At 40.5% G+C, this 23,010-nt stretch overlaps 1 protein-coding gene across 4 annotated transcripts in view; it reads right to left on the minus strand.

The window, feature by feature from the left end:
• PCDH15 (protocadherin related 15) overlaps nt 1-23,010 on the minus strand; it is a 638,977-nt gene that overhangs the window by 508,503 nt on the left and 107,464 nt on the right. For all 4 annotated transcript variants that reach the window (XM_058028641.1, XM_058028640.1, XM_058028642.1 and 1 more), the window contains exon 2: nt 18,124-18,367. The gene's annotated coding sequence lies outside the window, so the exon portion shown is untranslated. The remainder of the gene's footprint in view (nt 1-18,123; nt 18,368-23,010) is intronic.

Below are 23,010 nucleotides of genomic sequence, written 5' to 3' on the forward strand. Positions count from 1 at the left end.
TGCATCTTCCCATCACTTCAAAAGCACAAAAGGGTTTTTTGACACAAAGGCATTTTTCTTTAATTACCAAATTCTTTAATGCTGCAAAGAGTCCTACAAAACTTCACGTCCTACAGCACTCAAAGCTGAGAGTTTTTCAAACTCTACATTTGTTTCCCCTCAGTTTTTAAGAGCTCTTCTGCCTCACCTTTTGGTATCCCCCAGGACACAGAGGATATCCATGGAATCAGCCAGAAATAATAAGAATTCAAGAAAACTTGAATTATGAGAGCATTTTGCTTCCCCTTTCTGTTTCAAACCAGACTTATTTGACATGTGCAGGTGGACAGGGCTGACACTGAAACAAACTTGTGACTCCACCACCCTCCCACAGTCACAAATTGCCCCCACTGACACATCCTGATCAAAGTTCTTGAGCCTCATCTCTCAGTGAGCTGAGAACTTTACATTTGATGTGCTCAGCTTTGCTGCCAGGTCCCTCCCACTTAGGCTTGCATACAAATTTATCCTTCTTCCTCTAAGTTAAACAAAAAAAAAGTCAGGGCAAAATATTCCAAGCCTGGCTCATCTTCACACTCTCTTGCAACTCCCAAAGCCTTCTTGCAGGGTTTTAGTGGAACCCCAGTGCACTTTTGGGAACCCCGGGGCATTTTTGGGAACCCCGGGGCATTTTTGGGGCTGGGTTTATCCCCTGGGCACTGCAGGCAATCCCTGCACAAGGACACAGCTCCAGGACTGCCCTCCCCTTGAATTCTGACATCAAAATACTAAATCCACCTCCACAGACCCAAACGTCCCTAAAAACAGCTGTTGTTTCACTCCCCAGAATCAATAAGTTTGGAAAGACCTCCAAGATGATCCAGTGCAACCTTTGAGTCTCTCTGCTCTGGGTTGGGCAGAGATGGTGCTCACGGCTTAGAAAATCTGTATTTCATGCACTCAGTGAGAAGGAGCAAAGCCCAATTCTAGCCCTAAATCCCATTTTCACCCCTATCCCTACTGAATGGAATCAGCAATAACGTAATCACGTCTGCAGGGTTTAATGGTGAGCTGTTCTGGTGTACAAAAAGAATGAGTAAAAAACCACCTTTGCTGTTCTCTGCAGAAAAGCCAGCCCCCTCTTGGCTTGTGGAGTGCAACACCCAACTCTTGCAGCCAGAATTAAGGCACAGGAGTAGATAAAATTTTGTATATATGAACTCAATACCTAAAAAAATGATGGCACTTTTGGAGCAATACCCATTCCTTTGTTGTTAAATGGCTTTCCAATACAACCTGTATCTGTATGAACTGAGATGGGAATAAAAGCCCTAAAAATCCCATTGACTTTCCAATCATTAAACAAAGCCCCCCAAACAACCCAGGAAGATGTACGTGATTTTTAATTATCTAATGCATGTATATATCCTAAATATAGACAGATAATCTATTTTTATGCCTCATCCTAAACCTCCTCTAATAACTGCATTCCAGCTCAGGTAATTTAATTTCATATTCTTTCAAGAACACACTACTGCAGTCCTATTCAAAAGATAATAATTCTTTTGAAGAACTTGTTAGAGAGGCTGATGGAGTTCAGAGGAATTCTACACCCAGGTGGGATTTCTTAGGAAGTTTTTAGAAAGCAAATCAATAGGAGTTTACAGATTGCAAATCTGATCACACTCCTGGCTGTCCCCAGAGGAAGCTGTGGAATTGTCATTTCAGTGAGGGAATCTCAGCAGAATTAGTTCTCTGCCCTGGAAAATTGCTAAAGGACAGTGGAAAGCAGACTGGAGCAAAGGCACTCACAATCAATAGAACAATACTTGTGTTATTTATCCTGGCAGGTTTTTACCCTGGTTCTGATCTCTACCATAAAAAAAAAGGGTAAAACTTCCTTTATGCTTCAATATTTCAGAGAATCATCCAAACAAGGTGGGATTTGGGGAGGGTCTGAAGAGAGGATGTTGATACACACAACATAAGCAGAAGAGCTTTGCTTGTTGTTCATTAACCAAAACTTACTCTAGAGATCCAAAATTCTCTGAAACCACTTGGATTTTTTTTCTCCTCATCCCCTTCCTTACTTGTAGTGGTTCAAGAAGTCCCATCTCATTAGGAATTCCAGGATTCCAGAATGGTCTGGGTGGGAAGGGACCTTAAAATCCATTCAGTTCCATGGGCAGGGACACCTCCCACTACCCCAAGTTGCTCCAAATCCCATCCAGCCTGGATTTGGCCACTTCCAGGGATCCAGGGGCAGCCACAGCTGCTCTGAGCACTTTGTGATATTGAAAGCACTTCTTAATAGTTCTGTGTGAATGATGTGGGAGGATAAAGGTGCTTCACAGACAAACAAAACTGAAGGTCAAAGCCATGAAAGTCCTCTTATGGAAAGTTTTATGGAATCAACCAAGAAATTGATTATTATCTGCTGTTTTCTCCATGGGCACAGGAATGCCTGAGAGATGTCACCTGTGGCACTGTCCCCAGGTGGCTGAGGACTCAGACTCCATTAGACAGGACAGCAGTGTCAGAGTGTGTGGGAGTTCAAGAGAGTCTCAGAGTTTTTTTCAGTTCAAGAGAGAGGGGGAAATGTGGGAAATGGATTTGTAGAGAGTTCTCAGAGCCTGACAGAAAGCCCACACAGTGTGCATCTGTATGCAGGCTTTGAGATAAGAAATGCTGACTTAGAAATGCCATTGAGAGAGAAATGGAGCTAGAAAAAACTTTCAAAAGATGGCCTTGCAAATAAGACTATGTACTTTGGAGAAATAGAACTATGAAAGATGCATGAAGGGTAGTTTTAGATGATTGGCTTTAAGGCATCTACAGCATGGTGTGGCAAAAAGCTGATAGGCCAAGAAACACTTATAATGTATTGTAATTAAGAAATAATTGGCTTCTGATTGTGATGGTGTGAATTATAACATCTGTATTGTCTCACCCTTCTCATGAGACTGAAAATGGAGTAAAAGCTTTTAAAACACCTCTCAGTTGCCCCATCTCTAGGTCAGAAAAGGGTGTTTGTCCAACAAGGGAGCAGCACAAGCAGCTGCTGCTCCAGCAGCTTCACCTTGGAATGCCAACAGGCAGGAACAAGTGAAGAAATTTTTCACAAGTGGAGAAATCCAGAATTACCCATAGGAATTACCCCTAGCACTGGCTAGAGGATCAATGCCCATGGCCATCTGCAAATGTCCCCCAGCTGTTCTGTCAAGCGCCAGTTTTGGTAATACCAAGCTTGCCAACATCTTACAGCTGACCTTTTCATCCAAAAAATGGTGGTAGCTGAGAATATGCTTCACCAGGCATGCAAGCAAGTCAGGAATGCAGATAAAAAGAGGGGTGGGTATGCTGAATTGACCAAAGCAAATGCACATCTCTGTGCACCTTCCTCACCTCAAGAGGGGAAACAGGAGATCAGAACTGACTTTCTCCAGCCTCATCTCTGTTGGACTGCATGGAAAACTACAGAATTATGTATTTTAGTGACCCAGAGAAAAGCTGACAGGCATTTTTACTTTACACCAACCTATTACTGACTCAGAACAGAAGAAATTCAAACCAAAAACCCTCATAATTTTCGTATCTGACTTCAGTAAGTGGGACTACTCCCAACAAGGGGTGGGAGACATTTAAAAAAATTGTTTTCTCCTTTTTTACATTTTTTTTTTCATTTGCCTTGAGCACCTTCCAGCCTCTCCTATTACTCCTACTATGTGAGCATGTTTTGGATAGAGGATGAACAAACTCTTTTCTAGAGCTGAGCCCACATTTCCAGAGCTGCCTTCTTTAAACCAGGCTTGTCCTGTTCATGCAGAGAAGAACATTCAGGAATGTCTGAAGGATTCCTGCAGTCTCCTGCTTCTTTCATGTGCACAATTCCCTTCCATGGAGAAATCTGTGCAATCAAAAATCACTCCCAGGAATGTCCTCAGGGATTAGAATTTGCCCACACCAACAGGAAAAGCTCTCAGGAGAGCAGCTCCTACTTAATGACATCTTCATTGTAATAGAAATGAGCCTCTTTCATGAAAATGGAAATTACAGCTTCATGATGACAACGAAAATAAAGATAAGGGTGTTTTCTTTTCAATCTAATCTTGTACTGAGAGGAATGAAAAACACTTTTTGTGGTCTCAGGTCAGCGTTTTGTTTTGTAGAGTTTGTTTCAATTTTTACACTGAACAGCACCCTAGGAATGGCCTGACCTGAGGAGGACAAATTCAGAGGTAAGAGTGCATAAAGAGCTCTGGTTACACAAAATTTGCATCACAGAATTTTGTATCTCGCCATCAAAAATAACAACAGGAATAAAATAATTATATATTATCAACTGTTTGGCCAAACTACTTTTGGCGACCATCTCTCTCTTTTGGGAGATTTTGGAAAATATTGTGGAGGGATGGCCACTGTGGAATCCAGTTCCTTCCACAGCTCACTGAGACAGCCCCTTTGTGCAATGTCCATCAGGGAAACACTCTCCATTTATCAGAAAGGTTTCCTCTCTTCTCACCCAATTACCATAAAAATTTTACCACAAGACTGAAGCACGGATTATTTTTTTTCCACCCTCTAGACCTTAACAAAACTTGTCATATGCTCATCATAAGTTAACTGCTAGAAAACATCTGTTAGGTTAGGAGGTAAAACAGTGATAAAAAAGCCCTAAGGATGACTTTGAAAGATATTTTCCCGAGCAAATTATGGAAATCCTCCTGATCTGAAGAGAAATTCAAATGAGCAAAACTCCATATTTCTGCCAGCCCCGAAATCTCCTGTTGCTTTGTAAAACCCACTCCAAACCCAAGGCAGTGCTGCTCTGTGCTGCTCTTTATTTAATCTCTCAGCCCAGCTCCACAATGGCCTTTAAAGTTTGGCTCTGAGAGGCCAATTCTGAGCCACACTGAGATTTGCAGGAGTTGAATGGAAGGCACCCCCAACCTGGAGCTGCGTGTCCCCACATTCAGCACAAATCCCTCAAAAGCCAATAAAAATGGAGTTAATTTTAGCGGTTTCACCACGGATATGTAGGTTATGCAACTCAGAAGAACTCCATAACCATTTTAATGGGGGTCATCACTATTCAGAGAGGCATTGGAGATAATGCTCTGCGTGCCTTAATTGTTTAAATGAAAAGCTTTCAGCAATTTGCGGAGCTGATTTTTATGTTTTCTACAGAACAATGTGTCTTTGCTGCCGTGAAACACAGGGGACAACAGAAAGCCACAGGCAGGAAGAGGAAAGCTCCTGCCATCACCTCCAGGCTCCTGCTGGGCATTTAAGCTGAAATGGCCTCTTTTCCCAAAGAGAATTTATTAGAATTTAATCAATAGGCAGCTGGGGATCAAACCTTCAAAACCAGGCAGCACCCAGCAGCTCTCACCACGGCTGAACGTCCACTTCAGCAGAGGTTCAAGCAGCTGGAACAATTCTGGGAATGGAGGTTGACCCCTTTTGCAGACAAAAGGCAAAATGATTTGTATAAGCATAATTTTTGTTCTCGCCCTGCCATTATACTCTGGAGAAGGAGCATTCATGGGTTCCTGGGCACTGAAAATAGGTTAATAAAACTTCAAACAGATCAAATTCCTTGCCTGGTGTTGTTCCAAATGCCCAGCAGATGTGAGGGCCCATATTTTACAATCAGAATTGCAGGACATTGTTTCATTGAGAGGTTCTTCTACCCTCACTGTTCAATCACCTTGAAGAAAAATGGAAATCTGGGAGATAAGTTTCCCAACCTCATGAAAATCTGACTGCGACAAGCTGTCAGATCTGAAAAAGCCCCAAACCCAAAACACCAACTCAGCACCCCAGAAGTGCTCAGGAAAGCCAGCACAAAGCTCAGCTGAAATCTCCAGATATTAGGACCATTCCGGAATGATGATGATGCACCTGCATTCGTGGTCCTTGGGCACTAAAAGTAGGTTAATAAAACTTCAAACAGAGCAAATTCCTTGCCTGGTGTTGTTTCAACTGCCCAGCAGATGTGAGGGCCCATATTTTCACAATCAGAATTGCAAGAGACATTGCTTCATTGAGAGGTTCTTCTACCCCCACTCTCAAAGCACAGACCCTGAAGAAAAATGGAAATCTGGGAGATAAGTTTCCCAAACTCATAAAAATCTGACATGCCTCACATCTAAAAAAGCCCCAAACCCCAAAACACCAACCCAGCATCCCAGAAGTGCTCAGGAAAGTCAGCACAAAGCTCAGCTGAAATCTCCAGGTATTAGGACCGTTCCGGAATGATGGAATGATGGATTCTGGAATGATGATACAGGTGGCAGGAGAGGGACAGGGTGACAGAAGGAGGGGACAAAGGGCCTGAGAAGGGAGAGGGCACAGATTGCTCACAATTATCAATGCCTGAGAGGCTCAGATATAGCTGTAAAGTGAGAATGTGTATTTATAAGGATAGTAACAAACAAAAAAACCTTAAAATCTGCCAGTCTCTCAGAAACATAAACTAATACAGAGATAATCAATAAGAAAAAGCCCAAAAATAATGAATTTAACCTTTAGCTTGGAGCAGCCTGGGACAGTTGAAGGTGTCCCTGCCCATGGCAGGGATTGTATTGGATCATCTTTAAAGTCCTTCCAATCCAAACCATTCTGAGATTCTTTGAAAACCTGTCAGATATTTTAAAATAAAACCAAATTAAAGGATTTAAAATAAAAATTTAAAATGCTGCAGAAATCTTTTCATGCTATGGGAAACAAAAGAATTCTTTCCCCACTATGTTCGGCACAAAGATCTCTGGGAAAGCTGGAAAAGGTTCTGAAATGCATCTGCTTCCAACAGTAGTTCATGTCCAATTTGCTTTCTATACTCCACTTATTTATTTAAAACTTAGTAATAAAAAATGGCACTGGGGAGGCTCAAATTTGCAGCACTCAGCAGTTACCTGGTCAGAAGTGCTCAGTTTGAATGTTAAATTAGAACCACCAATTAATATTAATTAAAACAATCCCTGAGGTGTACAACCTGTCCTATTTAGGGGAAAGGCAGCAAAGTCCTACTGGATTTTTAATAATCACATAATTGGTTCACCCATCCTGATTGTGGCCTTGGGGACACACAGTGGCATCTCCATAGCCCAGGGTCACTGGCTTTGGGATTTGGGAATCCCTTCCTGTGGGAAGGAGGGGGTTGGACAGCAGGTTACAGAACAGGGGACCAGAAATGGGAATTTGAGAGGAAAAATGATCCTGGCTTCTTCCCAGACATGCTTCCACATCCAACCCTGAGGTTTGCCACTTCTTCAGTGCTTCACAAAGGATTCATGCTCGGAAAGGAGGGGAAATGGAATGGTTTTGAGTCTCTGGAGGGTACTCAGACAAAAAAAATGTGTGGTGCCAATGTTCCACTGACTAACAAGAATCCTCCCTGACACATTACCCCATTTATTTCATGGCTGCTTTGATTCAAGCGCTAAAAGCTCTGCAAAACTGGAAAAAAAAAATCAAAATTTAAACCCTGTAAAAGCAATTTTGCAGCTCAGGTCTTGAGGGAAGGACTAAAACTTTGGGCATTCAATAATTGAAGCTGCATAAGCAACAGCAACTGGCAGGATTACAGAGCAGAGCTCTTGACAGGCATTTCATGGAATTGCAGATGCTCCACCAGGCACACAAGGAAGACTGGTGAAGTTCCCAATGCATTTTTTAAAGAGGGAATTAGAGCTGTCCATTCCAGGTCATTACTCATGGAAGACAAGGAGACTTCCAGCTTCTCTGGTTACCAAAGAACTCTTTCTGGGAACACACTCCTTCTATTATTTCCCTCAAATTATAATTCTATTATATTTAGTTCTTCATAATTGAAAAATAAGCCTGACTATCAACATGCATTTCTGGCCTGCCCAGTGCATCTTTGCAATATTGTTCTATCTCATTTGCACCATCAGGAAATGCGATTTTCAATGGGCTAGAAGTCTGCTCCCTTTACCTTCTGCCCAACAGAATCCCAGGACTGTTGTTCATGGGGGTGTTTATTATTGGAATGCCTCAATTAAAAAGAGGTGAAACATCCAAAACAGTTTCCAGCTGCAGTTTTGCTCTGAAGGCACCCTGGCAGCATTGAACACATCTGGATGCCATAGAATAGGGGATGGGATGAGCAGGAGCTCTGTGTTCTGAGGTGTGGAGCTGCAGCTTTCACCCCCCAAAGGACAACTTGGGAATGTCAATGTGAATTCTGCAGAGAGTTAACTATTTTTTGTCAGGGTTGGGATTAAATGTGTGAGTTGGTATTTCTTGTTGGGACTCAGATGTTTATTAGTTGTTATCTATATTATAGCCTCACAAACTCCGAGTTCTACAGCACTTCACTCTAACAAACTAAAAATGGATCCCTCTCTACAAGGCCTTTTAAGGATAAACTGTCTAATTAAGAAATGACGCCTAAATTATTTTTACTTTAAACCCAATAACCAGCAACCCAGGGCCTGCAATGGGGACTTTTTTATCCAGTTACACAAAACCACCCAAACCCATGGAGAAGATGGTGAAGAAGGACCAGTCTCCACCCTAAACCCTCCATTTTGCTTTGTATATATTACTATATTCTAAAACTTTAAACTCCAAATTTTCCACCCTGTGATATTACACAATTCTATTTAAACTCCACACCCACAATCCCAGTTCTATCATTCAATTTTACAAACCTTTTCCATGACCTTAGGTCAAATGCAGTGTTCTCTTAGGAGTCAGTACCTACCAGCACAAAAAGTCTAAAATTCTCAGTGACCAGAATTTCAACAGAATCCTACATTGTACCCCAAAATATTTTAATGTGTGTTGCAGAGTTACTGAAAGACCACATAAGAGAGAAGGCTTCTCCCACTCTGTTCTGCTGAGGAATTTACAAAACAGCAGCTCCCCTTCCCTTCCTGGGAGGATTTAGGCTGGATTTTAGGGAAAGGCTCTTCCTCCATAGGTCATGGGGCAGTGAACCCCATGGAATGTCCCCAGGGAATGGGGACAGCCCTAAGGGCTCCAGGGTGACACTCTCAGACAGAATACTGAAGTTTAGGTCATCCTGTGAGCAGAAAGGAACTGAACCTGATGATTCCCATTCAACCTGGGATATTGTGATTCCAGGAATCTCAGTGGGAAAACTGGGAATTACTCCCAGCAGAGCCACCAAGGACACATCTCAGGTACACGGGTCCATCTGCTCTGGGGGAACTCACAGTCTGGAGAAAGCCAAAACCCAGCCAGGCACAGCTATTAGAGAGCTGCCCAATTAATGCCTTGTCATTAAAATAATAACCACGTCACAGTGGACAAGCTGCTAGGAGTAAACAATAACAGGAACATCCCTTGAAAAATGGCCTGTCAAGAAGTGAACTGAATATTTTGAATAGGTTTTTTTTTTGTAAAAAACACATGTATGATGTTACCATGCACATTACAAGGCAATTCAGCCCTTAAGGACAATGACAGATTTACAGTATCTTATAATGCCCTGGTGCTCCTACATCTCTTGTTTAAAGAATCCATGGTTGCTTTCCCCCCTTGGAAATCCCAGTCTGCTCCTTACTTTTCCTTAGCCATACCAGCTTACTCCCCAGAACAACACCCCCAACTAAAGGACCTCAAATACAAAATACTTTCCCTTTTTTTGTTTAAAAAAGGTGATGTTTTTGCTGGACTGTGAAGTTTGTGGTTTTGTTTACATTAATTATAATTTAGCTCAACCCAAACTAATTATCTAAGCACATCCATCCTCAGAAACGCTTGGAAATAAACTTCAAATTTGAAAATTTAGGCTATCCCAACCTTGCTCCTGCAGGTCATATTGGTTAGATGGAAAGAAAAAATTGCCTCGTTTGCTTTTGCATTGAAACTTTCTAAAGAAACCAATAATAATAATAATAATAATAATAATAATAATAATAATAGTAGTAGTAATAGAAAACAAAAATTCCCTTCAAAATCTAAAGGCAAGACATGGAAACAGCCAAGGATTTGAAGGCTACAAATACATCATTCCCTAGAAAAATTGAGTTTTGGCAGTAAGTTTCTCCTGGGAGAAAGGGCAAAACCAATTCTCAGTGCAACACAATAATTTCCATTATTTCGGAATGTTTGGGAATGCCACTTATCCCAAGTCTGGATTGTAAATACCATTCCAAACCCTTGGGTACCAGGAGAGATCTGGCACACTTGCAGGATGTCATTTCATCTCCACTGCCTGCTCACTGAAAAAATTTATGTGCCCATTACTCCCTTTGATGATTATAACGATGGCATTTACTTGGTCTGAAGTGGATGTCAGAATATACCCTGTCTCGATGACAGCAATAAAGAAATCAAAGGGAAAAAAAAAAATCATTCCACGGCAAAAAAAAAAAAAAGTGATTAAAATTGCTATGAAATTCCCATTACTGCTGGACTCCTGATAAAAATCACGACCCTGGCAACCAGCACTTTGAGGGGAGGATTAAGCAGGGCCACTGGTAAAAGGAAATCAACTCTAAAGTCAACAAGAAAGCATCAAGTCAACAAGAATCCATCAAGGAAATTGGATTTCACTCACATATTAACCCCATGGCAGTAGCGTGGCTTGGCCTGGGCCTGCTAAAAATGAGATTTAAATGAGATTTCCAGGGTCCAGCTCACATTTGGGGTTCTGCTGGTGACACATTTGTTTTGGGAGGCTGTTCGGGGTGTTCCAAGGCTGCTGCAAAGCCCCAGTGCCACAGGGCATGGCCTGGGCACACCTTCCTCTCCTTTCTGACCCTGGCTGTTGCTCTTTTCCATGGAAAATTATCTTGGTTTGGTTCTTTTCCATGGAAAATTATCTTGGTTTGGTTCTTTTCCATGGAAAATTATCTTGGTTTGGTTCTTTTCCATGGAAAATTATCTTGGTTTGGTTCTCGTCCTCATGTCAAAACGAAAATCCAACATTTCTGCCTCTAAAAACACAAACCACATTAAATGCAGGATCCACAGCAGTGACTGATCTGTCTCCACAGCAAAAATAAGTGGCATTTTTACAATATTTTTTTCCCTGCCCTTATTTTCACTATTCTTACTACAACACCTTCCTGTAAAAATCAATGTAATTCTTCAAGTTCCTGGTTGTAAGATGAATTGATTGTAGACAGAAAAGGTCACTTATTTCAGTAAAATGCAAACTCTGGGCCTGTTTGCTCACGGAGCAGAGCCTGGGAGAGCAAAGCACTGGAGATTGCCATGGCAGGAGCTCTGTCCCCAAAGGTTTGTGTATTTGGGACAGCCCCTGTACCTCTCCTTGGCCACAGGTTCCAGACAGAAGGAAAAACAGAGAAACAGAGACAGTAAATTTCTGCAAAATCTCTTTGAGCTCTCAGCTATAATGCAAATATTGTATAGGAAAGTTCCTTCTTAGCCTAAATTTTCCTGGCTTTACAATTTAAACCTTACACAGATATCACAGCAAAGCAACAATTCCAGCGTAAACACTGCAGCAGCAATCCCCAAAACAGCTCAGAAAAGCAGCTTTACCTGTTTCTGTAAACTCATTATCTAAGCACAAATACCCAGGCATCCCTCCTCAGAAATGCCTGGATATAAATTTCAAATTTGAAAACTTGGGCTATTCCCAGCCAGGAGAGCACTGCAGCCTTACAGGCACCATTTGCTAAATGGAAAGGAGAAAAATCACCTTGTTTGCTTTTGCTTTGAAACTTTCTAAAAAAACCAATTAGGTAATAATAATAGTAAATAATAATAGTAAATAATAGGAACAAAGAAAGTAAACAAAACCCACCCAAAACCTACAGGCAAGACAGTAAAACAGCCAAGGATTTGAAGGCTACAAATACAGTATTCCCTGGAAAAACAGAACTTTGGCAGTTAAATTTGTGGTTGGGCTGGGGACCCCGTGCATTTTGTCTGATCTTATTTCTAGGACATGCTAAGGTTAGGAAACATGGACTGAGAAATAGCAACGTAAACACTGCAGCTCTAATTATCGCCATATAATTTATATGATTTAGGAATATTTTGTGTCCATCTGCTGAGAAGTTGACTTGATAATTCAGGCCCACTTGTCAGACTTCCACACCCTCATCTGACTTGTCTCCAGCACTGGGGAAGAAGTCATCCATGGACACCAATGGACATGACATTGCAGGGAAGCAGTCAATCCTTTCAGCCTTGGGTGCTTAAAACACACAGGCTTTTCTGCCTGCTTTCTGCAGTGACACAAGGACACAAGGAATGGCTTCAAACCCAGAGAGAGGAGGGTTAGATTGGGATATTGGGAATGAGGAATCGTTCCCTGGCAGGGTGGGCAGGCCCTGGCACAGGGTGCCCAGAGCAGCTGTGGCTGCCCCTGGATCCCTGGCAGTGCCCAAGGCCAGGCTGGACTTTGGGGCTTGGAGCAGCCTGGGACAGTGGAAGGTGTCCCTGCCCATGGCAGGGGTGGCACTGGATGGGATTTAAGGTCATTCCAAGCCAAACCAGTCTGGGACTGTGGGATTCCAGATCCCATCCTAGAGGCAGGCACATTTCTATGACTCCCAGACTGCTCCCATCTTCAATGCCCTCAGGAAGGCTGGAACTGTCTCAAACCCTGCAGGAAATCCAGCACATTTCTCATCCCATTAGGAACTCTGTGCTCTGGGCCTGGTGAAGCCCTAAACCTTTACCAGTAAGGTGGTGTTGGCTCCTAGGCTGAACTTGATGACACTGGAGGTCTTTTACAACCTCAATGGTTCTATGATTCTGAGCCACAGAAAATTCCAGGCAGAACTCAAAGAACCCCAGAAATCACTCAAGATTGCCGAGGTGTGAGTGGCTGCAGCACTGGAGGTGCCCCCTGAGCAGGGTTTAGGGTGGGATGGTGGCAAAGAGGCTGGCACAGAGCCTGGGATCAGCTCAGCAGCAAAGCCCACAAAGTATCAGAAAGGTGATAACTCACTCTGTCCTTTTGCCCTTTCTTTTCTCCCCACACTGAAATGCCAAATAGATCCAGGGTGATGCCCCCAAAGCCAGGACTTTGTCCGAGATCTGGGAACACAAACCATGCGCAGATAAATGAAGAGCCTCTAGATGTTCAATCCTCATCCAGTCAGACACAGCCTCTTGGAAAAGCCTTAAAGGCTTTTCAAGCCAACAGCCACTTACAAGGGATTATTGCTGCGCTGACACAGAACCCTGGACACGGGTGTTCTTATCCAGAGTTTAGTTTCATGGATAATTGTCCTCTGGAAAGCAGTAAGACAATGTTTGCCAGCACAACTTCTCAATAAAAGCTCATATTTTATATTCCAGCCCCGCTCTGGCTGACCTGAACACTCAAAGCCTTAATTGATGCACATGTGAAGCATTTCATGCACCCCTTGTTGAAGTCTCCTTCTGCAGGAAACATCTCCTCTCTTAGCAAGATGCCAAGAGAGCCCCAAGGACACACAGGATTTACACCATTACTGCACAAAGTGAGAAAAGCTATTTCTTCTCTTGACATTCTGCTTGCATTGAAATAAAATAAAAAAAAACTTTTTACTTGAGGGACTTCCTTTAAGCTGGAATATAAACCATCTGATATATCAAGAGAGGTTTGAGGTACACAAATAAAGCCTTGTCTTCTTTTGAAAATTAAATACATGGATTTTAAATATTTAAGAATTTATATATTTATATATATTTATATATATTTTATATGTGTATATAAATATATTTTATATGTTTATATAATATTTATAATATTTTATATGTAGATATATATATATACACTTTTATATATAGGGGCTGGGACCATATTATGTTTAAGGTCCCTTCCAATTGAAACCCTTCTAGGAATTTATTTTGGTTTAGGGCAAATTTGGGAGAGAATTTTTAAAAGGTTTTTTTATTTTTTTAGAAAAGCAGATTTGATTGTTGCTTGTTTTTTAATTGGTTTGGGAGAAAATATTTTTTTAAAGAAAAGTGGAAAAAATTGTTTATTAAACGATAAAATAGTAAAACTTAAACAATATAAAACTATAAAATTTTTTGTTGTTTTAAAAGTGATGACAAATTTAGAAAAGTTTTTTTTTGGGGGCTTGTAGTTTGGCTAATTTAGGTTTTTATTACGTTTTATTTTGTTGGAAATGCTGCAGCCCAGACCTACTTTGGGGGGTTATAGGTGTGAGTTGTTGATGGATTTTTGGGTGTTTAGTTTAGAGTAGGTTTAAACACCTTTAAAGAAAAGGGGAAAAAATGCAGGAAAAATTTTGTTTTAGTTTAGTAGGAGGAATATGGAGGAGTGAGTGTAGTGTTTGAAAATAAACTGTGTGGGCTTTTTTTGGTTTTTCTTTTACTTTTTGGAATAAGTTTGAAAGGTGTAAAACTTATTATTTAGCATAAACAGAATAAGATATTCATCACCTTACTATTAAAAAATATATAAATAGTATATATTTATATAATATATAAGTATATATTTATAATATATATAGTATATAATATATATACTACATATAGTATATATTTATATTATATTTATTATATATAATATATAAATTTGTATAAAATTATATAAATATATATTTTATATAAATATATACTAATATATTTATTAAATAGTATATGTACTATTATATAGAATAGAATATATAATATAGTATATATACTATATACTATATTATATATATTATATAATAATACTAGTATATATAAATATATAGTAATAAATAAGTATTTATAAATTATATAAATACTAATATAAGTTAGTGCCAGCACTCTGCTGCTCCCCTGACTTTGGGCACTGAGCACCTGCTCCCTCCCCACCCCTTCCCCTTCCTGAACCTCACTTTTATTACATCCATGTATTGTCCAAGACAGCCGTAACTGGAGCTCACTAAATAAATTTGCTTGAATAAATTTATACAGGGTTTGAAAGTTTAATGCAACTGCCAAAAGATTTCGGAGTGCTGGGAGAATTAATCTTGCTACTCATTACATTTATTGATTCCAATCAAGCTTCCAGACATCAGCATAGGTGCCACTGCTAAGAAATAAAAAGTTTCCAGGAAATCTCCACGTAAATCTGAGGTGACTGCCAGCTTTGGGGAAGGGAGAGAAGCTGAGGAAGAGCTGTGTAATCTGCATGCCAGTAAATGCTGGGCTCATGGGTTGTCAGGCACCACTTGAGGAGCTTTTTCTCCAGCTCTGATTTGAGAACCAGATGAGACTTCAAGTCTCAAGATGAGACTTGAGCCCTCCAGCCTGCAAAAGGGCCAAATATTCATAACAGTGTTTTCTCTTTCAATAATCTGTCAGTTCAATTAGGGATGAAAAGCAAAAAGGCACTTCCACACATAAAGGTTGGGGGTTTTTCCCTCTTCTTTTATAATTAGAAGATGAATCCTGCTGAAGGTAGAAGCTGAGCAGCCATGCAATCATTCTACACTAAATAAATAGAAAGAATAACTTTGCTGCTACATTTTCCCTCCAGAACAAGTGAGGCTTTTCATTTGAGGATGGAAGAAAACAACAACGGTGAGTTTTGGAAATAATTCACCACATTTGCCTGAGTTAACCTGAGAGAAAAAGACTACTTGGGAAGGGATGAAAAATAATGGCACAATTTTTTTTTGTTTTCTACAGCTTCTACTCCAATTCTCCCCTAGGGCTGGAGTGCAAACCACAGCCACTGCTGAGGGAACACCCCAATCCAGCCAGCTTTTCAAAGAGTTTGGTTGAGTACAGCATGAGGTAAACATTTTATCTCCATGATTGAAAACTGATTTTAACATAATTGCTTTTCACCTGTTTTTTTGTGTGTGAGTTGGTGGTTTTGTATGGGAAGTATCCACAAAAGTGAACTTCTGTGTAGCTGACAATTACAGTCAGTAACCTCAAAATCATCTCAATAACCTCAAAATCATCTCAATAACCTCAAAATCATCTCAACAACCTCAAAATCATCTCAACAACCTCAAAATCATCTCAATAACCTCAATACCATCTCAATACCATCTCAATACCATCTCAATACCATCTAATTTTAAAAAGGAATCTCAAAATTATCAAAACCTCAAATCAGCAAAACCAAAATCACTACAGTGTGGCATAGATCGTAGAAGGCTGCACTGGAAAACACTTGGGAAAAGAATTATTCCAAAAGTTTGCTGCAACTCTGAGCTTCTGAGGTATCATTTTTACTTGTAGTGGTTGCATTAAATAAGAGCAGTACTGAAAACAGGCCCATGGGAAAGACCTTTCTGGATCACCTGTGAGCTAACAATTTCTTCAATTGGTTGGGGTGGCTCATATTGTAAGAGAATAAATATTTTCAAACTTTCCTATTTCTGAGCATTTTGCTTTCTATTTACATTTATAAGAGAACAACACCTGCAATGCTAAATAGAAAAATGTCAATAACCAGAATTCCTTGGTGTTTGCCATTTTGCACAAATACAACCTGGATGTAGTTTAATCCTTGTTAGGCCTTACAAAATTAAGTTAAATGTAAAGTATAAATAATGACCAGCCTGCTCCATTTGAATTTTCTGGGTTTTTCTGTGTCATCATTTGACTTTGTAAACGGGGGTGATTTTGGGACATGCTCTTAAACAGCAACATCAAAAGTAGCTTAAAACTTCCTGTCTAGGTTGATTGTAAACCTGTTGTGTCCACAAAAATAAAGGAATTTTCTGCCTAGATAACACCTAATCTAGCACAGGATGAACCTGTGGAATTTTGTGTGCAAGTTTCCATGAGCTGATGGTGCTGGGAAGGATTTGCTGCTCCGCTCCTGACACAAAGGAGGGTTTATTGCTGACTGCCCCTTGTAGCTGAAAGCACAGGTGCAACCCTAAAAACCTCACAGCAATTTAATTTTCTATTAACTCAACCAAGAAGGAGTATCAGCTAGGAGAGAATGTGCTAAAATATAACATAAAATATGAAAAAGCAACTAAACAAAGAAAAAAAACCAGAAAGAAACTATTTAAATGTTGCTTTTTGAATATATTTGGAGATCTCACTGAGAATCACCAACACAAATGTTAATTAACCGGGCTGGCTGACAAAGGAAACAGATGTGAGTACAGTAATCTTGTGCACTGGAATTAATTACATCAAATTTCAGGTGATGACACAAATAAAGGTCAGGTTGTACTGCTGAGATGATCAAGAACACAAACTGCAAGTCTATTGCAACATTTAATAACCCCCCATTCCCCACAGGGCAGGAACCCTTTCAGGCAGCTGTGTGATGAGCAAATACTTAAATGTCACACCTGGAAAATTACCCAACCTGGGCCTCCCACATCAGATGTTTCCCTTTTAAAACCCAACGAGAGCAGCTCTGTTTCTGATGCATGGAAGACAATTCACACTCTCTTTCTAATTGCCACTAATTGCCAGCTACAATTTTATCCACAATTTCAACCCTGAAAAGGATGCTTTCCATCAGCTGCAAGCAGAGAAGAAAAGGCTGGAAGGGAACATTACTCTCATGTGTTTGGATATCCCCTGCAAACCATAGTTAGGAATGTTTTATCCAGCCCCACAGTGGCATTTCCTGAATTCTACAGAATTGTGATTTAAAAGCCTTCAGTAATGTGATAACTGATCTCATCTTCAAGCTATTTTTGAAAACTTCATTCTTACTCTCCATTTCCATTCTGTATTTATCTGATTTCAGCCTCCTAGAAGGATCCTGACCTGCTCCTCTCTGTCACTCCAATCTGCCTCCAGTATTCAAGCATTTCATTCAACCTCTGCACCTCTAACCTGTCAGCTCCTTAGAAAATTTTATTCTCAGATATTTGATCACCAGAACCAACATAAAATGAAACATTAGGTAAATTTACTAAACTTAAGCAAATTAACACAAGAGGTTCCACGGCTAACTTTATTTAAGATATGTATTAGAGACAAATCACAAGGTTGGATACTGGGAGGAAATTTTTCCTGGAAAAGGTATTCAGGAATTGGAAGGGGGACATTGGTGGAATCTCCATCCCTGGAGGTGGCACTCAGTGCTCTGGGCTGGGCACAAGGTGGGCACTGGGTACAGCTGGGGCTCCAGGGGCTGGCAGGGATTTTCCAGCCTCAGTGGCCCTGGGATTTTCTCCTTTATTATTAAAAAAGTGCATTCTTTGCATCCAACAGCTACTCCAAACAACGAAATTAAAGAAATCCCCTCACCTTTCAGCCCTGGGTTGGGTGTGTGGCTCCCAATGAAAGCTCCAGCTGACTGCACTGTATTCCTCCTCCTCCTCTGGGCTCTTTTTTCCTTCCACAGCTCCCCCAGCCTTGCTTGTCAGCTGCACCTTATTCCATGGCCATGCAGAAGCACCCAGGGCACCATCCCAGAGCAGCTCACTCGTCCTGCCCCTGCGCTGGCTCAGCAGGCTCCTCCCGGTGCTGCAGGCAGGGAGAAGCCCATGCTCTGTGGGAGAGAAAGCCAGGATATCAGGAAAAAAAGCCAGGAAAACTCAGAAGCCACAGATCTCTATTCATAGAGAGGAAGCAGGCACAACTTCCCAAGGATATTTCCTAGGAACCTCAAAGAAAGAGAAAACAATTCTTACTATCTCTATTCCCTGCCCCTGTTGTTTTTGCACATGTGGAATGTGTTACGAAGATTGTTTACCTGAAGGGAGTTCTTAATTGGATTCTGGTGATGGTTGTTTATTAATATTAGTTGGCACAGTGGGTCAAAGCTGTGTCCTGCTGTCTTGAGACAGCCACAGCTTTTTCTGGTTCTGTTGTACAGCCAGACCTGGAATGTGATGCAGCTGGGAGAGAACAGCAGAGAATAATCTCAGTGGAAGTGCCTTCCAAACCAGCAGTGGCTCTTAAAACCTAAGAAATTATTTGGCCCCTCTTCTCCCCCAACCTCTTTCTAGGTATTTCAGACTGGCAATGAACAGCTACAAAAATCCCAGAATGGTTTGTGTTCAAAACAATCCCCTAAACCATCCCCAGAATGGGTTAGGTTGGAAGGAACCTTAAAGAGCATCTTATTCCAAACCCTCCAGCAATATATCCTAGAAAAAAAAGAGTCCTGCTCATTGCTCTGCTCCTTAGATGGGAAAAAAAAGCCTCTAAACTCTTACTACTCTTCATTAATTACAGCTTAAAACCTCACGTGCCTTCACAGCAGACTCCAAGTGATCTTAAAGACAGGTTCAGGGGCATTCACCAGAATGCAGAAAACACAACAGGAATATTTCTTGTTTGTTCTCATCAGAACAAGGGGTCGCCTTAAATAAAGACCGTTTTGTGAAGAGATTCCAAAATACTATGGAAAATATAAAGTGCAAGGCTTATTTTTCAAATGAAAAGACCATTAAGACATAAAAACTGCGAGTGAAAATTTCTTTAAAACATCAGAAACGCTTACATTTCATGACAGTAATAGATTCTAGGAAAAACTAAGTGAAACCCAGTGAAATGAGTTTTTAATATGCAGTTAATGGGCAGATGATGGTTTGCACAGAGCCACAGCACCAGCAGGCACAGGAGCCTCAAGCTGAGCTGGAGCTGCTGCACCAGCCAAGGTGGAAGCAGAGGATGGTCTGAACCAACAGCTCTTGTTGTTTGGAGGAAAAATAATCACTTTTTCTTAGTAAAAAAAAAATCAATTAGAAATACTTTTTATATATAAATAAGATAAAACTTTGGTCCAAATTGTGAGAAGAAAGCCTGTGCAATGCCATGACTGAAAGCCTTGGGAACACAACCTGTAGGGTGAGTTTGGCTGGGAAGGAAGCAGGGCAGAACAGTGGAGTTACTTTAACCAGGCAGGAAATCATGGCTGAAACAAATCTTTCTCTTCAAATTAGAGCCACAAATGCTCTAAAACTGCTATAAACGTTCTGGAGTTAGTAAATAAGATTTCTATTATTCTATATAAGAATTCTTATTCTTAAAAGAATTCTCAATTATTATACGAATTATTCTTAATAAGAAATCTTATTAATTTAATAATAAGAAATCCTATCAGAAATAAATTCTTTAATTCTTTGTCACAGGGATGAGTGGAGATGGTTGTGTAAGGAGCTGGTGTTGAGGAACAATAATCCCCTTGGATGTGAAGGAACCTGGAACCACTGACAGCACACACCATCCCTCAGCCATGGGTCACATGCTTCAAAGTGTTATTATATAAAACTCATGAAATTGAGCAACACTTCAGGAGAAAGCTAATGCTGATCCAAAGTAGGAAATGCTCCAATGTAGGAAAAGTAAAATCAGAACTTTTCTAAAGTTTCTGAAACAAGTTACCCACAAAAATCATGTGTAGGAAGTGAAGGTGTTGGAAACATCAGCGTTGGAGTTACTGAGCAGAATTAATTCACCTCTGACGCACAGATTTACCATGAAACCATCAGGAATCACTCCTTGGCTCCTGCCTTAGGCTCAACACTAAAGTGGGAAGAATAAAGCAAATGGTCCAGCCAGAACTTCTGAATGCTTGGATCCCTGACTTCCAAAAAGAACCCTTTGATTACAGCACACACACACACACAGACGTGGATCACCCCGGTGGCAAAGGCTGTGCAGCTCAAAGAGAAAGATTCCTCCCCAAAACAAAGGCTGGCTCTCCATCACAAATATTCCCCACTCTCCTCCCCTGGTGACAAAGAGAGAAAGCAGCCGCAATTGCACAGGAGCTGCTCTCAGACAAGTGACATTTAGCCCAGCATTCCTCCCGTTGCTGGCAATCCGCTGTGCTCACATTAATAAAGAATTCAGAGGTGAGCAAGAGCTCCTCAGAATATGTCAAGGACTGGGGGAGAAAAGCAGCATCAGGGAGGAAAATCCGTTAGAAAAATGAAAAACAAGATCAAGCCAACCATGAATCTCACACTGCAGGACTACCAGGTTGCCTTATTAAATTGCGTGTAAGGAGAAAAATAAATGAGAGGGGTGAAATTAGAAGAAGCAGAGACCTACGCAGTACTGAAGCACCTGAAAATCTCAAGGAATTCAAATAACATATTAACAAAAAAAAGAGAGAAATTTAATTCTATTTCCAGGCGTTTTCTTGACCAAAACTACACACGAACATATCCTGTTTTCCAGAGCTGTGTGTACCTCAAGTGTGTGGGAAGAAAGAGAGGTTCTAATATTAAGGCATTTGTTCCAAAAACTTCTCTTCTTCCCTGTTTTCACCTACCAGACTTCCCTGTCTGATCCATCTTTCCCTCTCCTTCAAGGGTTTGGGTTCAGCAAGGATGTGGTCAAGAAAATCCTTGATTGCTCAGCCCCAGAGCAAGAAATTTGGGCAGGAGATAATAGACTAAGCAGCCTGCAAAGTGCAAAGGTTCAAAAGTCTCAGGTGCTCAACTAAATCCAGAGGTGAGACCTTAATTAAACCATCAAATTGCTTTATGATTCAGAATCGAAGTACAGCATGCCCCATCCTCTCCTATTTCCATCAAATACATGTCCTGGACATAAAGGGCTCCAGTTAATTAAGAAGGATTGTTGAAATAATGTAAAGCATCAGGAAAAAAACTCAGAGGTAGGGTCATTCATTTCAAAAGGGAGCATAAAAAATTAACAAAATCACATTGCAGCACTCGAGGGGAAAAATTGAATGATGCCCATTCTTAACTTGAAATACTTTGCACTTAAAATTTTGCAGACTTGGGTTCCCAAATGGGAAATAGATGTGCTTTGGACCCCAGTAAATACAGCAGAGAATGTTTCACTATGTGCCTGTTCATTAACATTTATGAACATATTAATTAGAGCAATCCTTAACTCTGCTCACAGTACAAAAGCACTGCATACATTTAAAATCGACTGAAACCACATTAAAACTCTCAAATTTAAGGATGAGAGTTGCCAAGGTTCAAAGAGCAGGGGTACCAAAAAACTGGCAAAAAGTGTTCCAAATAAACCAATCCAAAGACTAAAATATTTTAAAAACATTTTAAATATAATATCAGAATATATAAATATATATATGTCAGAATATATAAATCTATTTTTCAGAATATATCAATCTACATATCAATATATAAATATTTTATATTCAATATTTTATATTCAATATCAGAAAATTTTTCCTGTACAAAGCTGACTGTATTAATGAAGTTGTTTCCTATGAGAAGACATACAATAATTTGAGTCATTTTAAAGTAAAAGGTTAATGGATATAAATTACCAGAACTGGTAGAGACAAATCATCTCATTAAGCCTGCTGACATTCCAGGATTCAGTTGTAACAGAACTGCACCAATCAGTGATCCAGCAGCCTCTAATTAATTTGTTTTCTCAGCCATTACCATCTGTGAGAAGGAAGGAAAGTTTCCCAAAGCCAAAACTTCATTCTGGGGGGAACCCAGGGATGTTTCCAGACCAGGGGAACAGAGCCTTGTGAAGAGATTTCCTGAGATCAGAACAAACCATTTAAACAACAAACAATTCTTGTCCTGCTCAGAAATGAGATGTGGATATGACCAGGAGCAGACCCTGGTGATGGGATCCAAATCCAAATTAAGAGTGGCAGCTCCATAGGAAGGAGCCCTTTCCAAGAGCACTTTTGTGGCTCAGAAAAATGCCAAATGATCGAGTTGTCCTCAGAGGTGACCAAACCTCCATACTGGATTTCCTATTTAACTGATGCCATCTAGAACAACTGCAGATTCCAGGTTGTCCCTACCACCTTCCATTCTTTCTTTGCTCCACCACAAACCCCCCCAAACCCAGAAAAATGAATATATCAATTTCATTAATCCCAGACTAACAGCACCAGTCAGTGCAACTGCAGAAATACTTCATTTTTACAACTAAACACAGCAGTAGTTCTATTTTCAGTTGGCACAGCTAAAACAGTTTGCTTGGATAAGTGTATTTTGAAGTAATCTGGTTAATAATTGCCCAAATGGAAATGATGTTGAGCTGGGGGTTGCAGCAGCTGAAATTAGACAGATCCATTACAATATTGCTCCCATTTTAACTCCAAGCAAGGCCTGAGTTTTGAAACTAAAGCTGTGAAGCAGAATCCTGCTTATACACATAGGAATCATCTTCCTAATCTTCACATTTCTTAGAAGAAATCCTACTGGCAAAAAC

This window comes from Melospiza georgiana, chromosome 8 (assembly GCF_028018845.1).
Source record: "Melospiza georgiana isolate bMelGeo1 chromosome 8, bMelGeo1.pri, whole genome shotgun sequence".
Taxonomy (NCBI): Eukaryota; Metazoa; Chordata; class Aves; order Passeriformes; family Passerellidae; genus Melospiza; species Melospiza georgiana.